Below are 5,597 nucleotides of genomic sequence, written 5' to 3' on the forward strand. Positions count from 1 at the left end.
TTGACATATAGCATTATGCTCATTTCCAGTGTCATATAATAATTCAATATTTGTATATGTTGCAAAATGGTCACCACAATAAGGTTAATTAACATCCATTATCACACATAGTTAGAATTTTTTTCTTTTGATGAGAACTTTTCAGATCTACTCTGCTAGCAACTTTCAAATATACAATATAGTATTATTTACTATAGTCACCATGCTGTACATTATATCCCTATGCCTTATAACTGGGAGTTTGTATCTTTTGACTATTTTCACCCATTTTGCTCACCCCACACCACTGACCCCTGGCAACCACCAATCTATTCTCTGCATCTAGTAGTTTGGGTTTAGGTGTTTTGGTTTTTTGTTTTTTGTTTTTTTGGTTTGCTTTTGTTTTAGATTCCACATACAAGTGACATCATAGAGTACTTGTCTTTATCTGCCTGACTTATCTCATATGACATAAAGGCCTCAAGATCCATCCATGTTGGCAGAGATGGAAAAGTGGGGTAAGAGGGAGCCATGTGTCCACAGAAGTCTCTGAGAGAGCCTCCACAGAGGAGCAGAAGGAAATGGAAGATAAAGTAACTAGTCCAGAGAAAGCTGAAGAAGCAAAATTAAAAGCAAGGTATCCTCATCTAGGACAAAAGCTTGGAGGTTAAAATTTCTTAAGGAAACGATAACATAAAAGGCAAAAATATTTTGATTCTGGGGTTACAATATGGCTAAAACAAAAATCAATAAGCCACTTCCTACTGCAGCTCTGGATAAGACAGAAGTTACTGGTGACCACATTCCCATTGCACAGGACCTACCTCAATGGAAACCATCCCTTGTTACTAGCAAGCTGTTGACTGATTAAAAATGCTGAATTGGAAAAAAAAATCCATCCATGTTGTTGCAAATGACAATGTTTCATTCTTTTTTATGGCTGCATAATGTGTGTGTGTGTGTGTGTGTGTGTGTGTGTGTGTGTGATTTTCTTTATCCACTCAATCATCAAGGAATGTTAAGTTGCTTGCATATGTTTGCTATTGTAAATAATACTGCAGCTAACATGGGGGAGGGCGGCCCATAGATCTTTTTGAGTTAGTGTTTTTGTTTTCTTTGGCTAAATAACCAGAAGTGGAATTGCTGGGTCATATGATGTTTCTATTTTTTAATTTTTTGAGGAATCGCCATACTATTTTCCATATGTAAATATAGCATTTACATTCCCACCAACAATGCATGAGGGTTTCCTTTTCTCTACATCCTCACCAACACTTATTATTTCTAGTCTTTTTGATAATAGTCATTTGGTGTGATATTTCATTGTCATTTTGATTTGCATTTCCCTGATGATTACAGATATTGAGCACCTTTTCATGTACCTGTTGGCCATCTGTGAATAATTAGAACTTGAAATTAAAAACACACACCATTTAAATGGGCATCAAAAATTGTAATGCTTAGGAATAAGTTTAACAAAATATGTAAATTATTTATATGAAGAAATCTAAAAAATTTTGATGAAAGAAATCAAAGAAGATCTAAATAACAAGATAAATACTGTGCATGAATGGATGAGATATTTTTTAAATACCAGTTCTTCCCAATGTAATGTATAAATTCAATGCAACCCCAATCATAATCTTGGCAAAATATTTTGTGAGTATTGCAAATTCAATTATGAAGTTTCTGCACAAAGGCAAAATATTTAGAATAACCAACACAGTATTACAGAAGAAAAACAAAGTCAGAGGAGTGACCATACTTGACTTCAAGACTTACTATAAGTGGAACTAGAGTGTATTATGCTAAGCAAAATAAGTCAGTCAGAGAAAGACAAATATCATATGATTTCACTCGTATGTGGAATTTAAGATACAAAACAAATGAACATAAAGGTCTCTTCCTTAATAATATAGAAACAGAGAGGGAGACAAACCATAAGAGACACTTAAATACAGAGAACAAACTGAGGGTTCCTGATGGGGTGTTGGGTTGGGGGAAGGGCTAAAGGGGTGAGGGGCATTGAGGAGGATACTTGTTGGGGTGAGCAATGGGTGTTATTTGGAAGTGATGAATCACTAAATTCTATTCCTGGAATTATTATTACATTACATGTTAACTAACTTGGAATTAAATTTGAAGAAAAAAAAAAGACTTACTATAAAGTTTACTATAAAGTTACAGTGACCCAGGCAGAGTGGTATTGCTTAATAGATAAATAAGTCAATGAAACAAAATGAAAAGTCCAATAAAAGTTCATACAAACACAATAGATTGTCTTTGACAAAGAAGCAAAGGCAATTCAATGGAGAAAGGATAGACGCTTATTAAACAAATAGTGTTGGAAAAATTGTAAATTCACATGCAAAAAAAAAGAAAAAGAAATAGAGTGGCTGAGTGAATTAAAAAAAAAGATACAGACCTAATATCCTTCGCAAAAATTAACTTAAAATTAAACCTAAATGTAAAATGCAAAACTGTAAAACTCCTAATAGATAATGCAGGAAAAAATTTGAAGCAACCTTGGTTTGGCAATGACTTTTCAGATACAACACCAAAAACTCAATCCACGAAAGAAAAAAAAATTCAGTTATTCCAAAGGAAATAACAAGATAAAATATCTGGGAAAAAAATCTTAGTAAAATAGAAACAATTTACCTGATAAGGAGTTAAAAGTAATGGTTATAAATATGCTCACTAAACTGGGGGAAAGAATGGATAAACACAGGGAGAACATCAACAGAGATGGAAAATATAATAGAAATCATAGAACTTCTGAACTGAAAAATACACTAGAGGGGTTCGACAATAGACTAGATGCAACATAAGAAAGAATCTGTTAACTCAAAGATAAGGCAGTGGAACTTACCCAATCAGAGCAGGAAAAAGAATGAAAATGAAAAAAAAGAGAAAGAAATAAAAAAGAAGATAGGTTAAGGGAAAAAATGGGACAACATCAATTGGACTGACACTCACAACATAGGGCTCCTAGAAGGAGAAGAGAGAGAGAAATGGGCAGAAATCTTATTTGAAGAAATAATGGCTGAAAATCTCCCTAACCTGGGGAAGGAAATGGACATCCAAATCCAGGAAGTTCAGAGAGCTCCAAATAAGAAGAACCCAGTAACTTTGCCATTAAAATGATAAAAGTTAGAAACAAGGAGAGAATATAAAAGCAGCAGGAGAGGGGCACCTGGGTGGCTCAGTTGGTTGAAGGTCTGACCTCAGCTCAGGTCATGATCTCACAGTTTGTGAGTTTGAGCTCTTCATCAGGCTCACTGCTGTCAGCCTGTCAGCACAGAGCCTGCTTTAGATCCTCTGTCCCCCTCTCTCTGCCCCTCCCCAACTAGTGCTCTCCCCAAAAATGAATAAATATTTAAAAATAAAAATTAAAAAAGCAGTAAGAGAAAAAAGACTTGTTACATACAAGGGAACCTCCATTAGACTATCACTAGATCTTTCAGCAGAAACTTTGCAAGCCAGAAGAAAGTAGCACAATATTTTCAAAATATTGTGGGAAAAGCTTCTAGGTTTTTAGGTTTGCAAATAAGTTCTTTTAAGTAATACACAAAAGATAAAGAGAAAGGAATATAAGCACACCACTAAAGAAAATCATCAAACCACAAAAGTAAGGAAACAAGAGAAGAAAGGAACAGAGAAGAACTATGAAAATAGCCAGAAAACAATTAACAAAATGACAGTAAGCACATTGCTGTCAATCATTACTTTAAATGTAAGTGGACTAATTCTCCAATCAAAAGACATAGAGTACCTGAATGGATTTCTTTTCAGAAATATCCATCTGTATGTTGCCTGTAAGGGACTTGCTTCAGATATAAGGACACACAAAGACTGCAGGTAAAGGGATAGAAAAAGATATCCCATGCAAGCAGAAACCAAAACAAAGCTGGAGTAGCTACACTTATATCAGACAAATAGACTTTATTTTATTTTTTACAGGGTTTTTTTTGAAGGAATCATCATCATCATCATCATCATCATTCCTACACAAAAACATAAAACTTTAATCGTTCTAGATTTTTCCTCCTGTTAGGTTGTGGCCGCTTCCTCACTAGGAGGGAAAAAGTACATCCATATTGGTTTCTCTGAGGACCCCGTGCAATTCAAGCAACAAAACCACAACTTACCAATTTTAAAGCCATTCCTAAAGATTCCTTTGTCCTCCTCATATTTTCAGGAATAGTGTAGCTATGTTCCAGAACAGATTGGCAACAGTTCTGAATACCCTCCCAAGTCCACACCAAACAGGAAACCAAGAATGTTCTTGGATCTGTTCTCACTTTCGCCCCTCAAGAACTCAGGAGTTCAACAAGACAAATAGACTTTAAAACAAAGGCTGTAATAAGAGACAAAGAAAGGTGTACATTATGATAAAGTGGTCAACCTAACAATAAGCTATAACATTTTCAAATATTTATGCATCCAGTGTAGGAGTGCCTGAGTATATAAAGCACACATTAACAGAGTGAAAGGGAGAAATAGACAGCAACACAATACTAGCAGGATACTTTAACAACCCACTTACATCAATGGATAGATCCTCCAGACAGAAAATCAATAAGGAAACATTGGCTTTAAACAATACATTAGACCAGATGGACTTAACAGATGTTGACAGACCATTCCAACCAAAGAATACACATTCTTCTCAAGTATACATGGAGCATTTTCCAAGATAGATCATATGTTAGACCACAAAATAAGTCTTAATACATTGAAGAGGGCTGAAATCATATCATGCATCTTTTCCAATCACAATGGTACAAAACTAGAAATTAATTACACAAGTAAAAGTGGAAAATTCACAAATATGTGGAGATTAGACCATGCTACTGACAACTAATGCTTCAAAGAATAAATCAAAACAGAAGTCAAAACATGCTTTGAGACTAATGAAAATGGAAAAATAACATACCAAAATGTATGGGATGTACCAAAGGCAGTTCAAAGAGGGAAGTTAACAGCAATAAATGCTTATGTCAAGAAATAAGGAAAGTCTCAGGGCATCTGGGTGGCTCAGTAGGTTAAACATCTGACTTTGGTTCAAATCATGATCTGCCAGTTCATGAGTTTGAGCCCCACATCAGACTCTCTGCTGACAGCTCAGAGCCTGGAGCCTGCTTCAGATTCTGTGTCTCCCTCTCTCCACCCCTCCCCAGCTCGCACTCTGTCTCTCTCTCAAAAATAAATAGACATTTAAAAAAAGAAGAAAAGTCTCTTGGAATGCAAGCTGCTGCAGTCACTCTGGAAAACAGTATGGAGGTTCCTCAAAAAACTAAAAATAGAACTACTCTATGACCCAGCAATTGCACTACTAGGCATTTATCCATGGCATACAGGTGTGCTGTTTCAAAGGGGCACATGCACCCCCATGTTTATAGCAGCACTATCAACAATAGCCAAAGTATGGAAAGAGCCCAAATGTCCATCGATGGATGAATGGATAAAGAAGATGTGGTATATATACACAATGGAGTATTACTTGGCAATGACAAAGAATGAAATCTTGCCATTTGCAACTATGTGGATGGAACTGGAGGGTATTAGGCTAAGTGAAATTAGTCAGAGAAAGACAAAAATCATATGACTTCACT

General features: G+C 35.6%; 1 pseudogene; it reads left to right on the forward strand.

Annotated features, from left to right (window-relative positions):
- Positions 1 to 518: 518 nt before the first annotated feature.
- On the forward strand, positions 519 to 850 carry LOC125917966 (cAMP-regulated phosphoprotein 19-like; annotated as a pseudogene).
- Positions 851 to 5,597: the final 4,747 nt, after the last annotated feature.

Source organism: Panthera uncia, unplaced genomic scaffold, assembly GCF_023721935.1.
Source record: "Panthera uncia isolate 11264 unplaced genomic scaffold, Puncia_PCG_1.0 HiC_scaffold_346, whole genome shotgun sequence".
Taxonomy (NCBI): domain Eukaryota; kingdom Metazoa; phylum Chordata; class Mammalia; order Carnivora; family Felidae; genus Panthera; species Panthera uncia.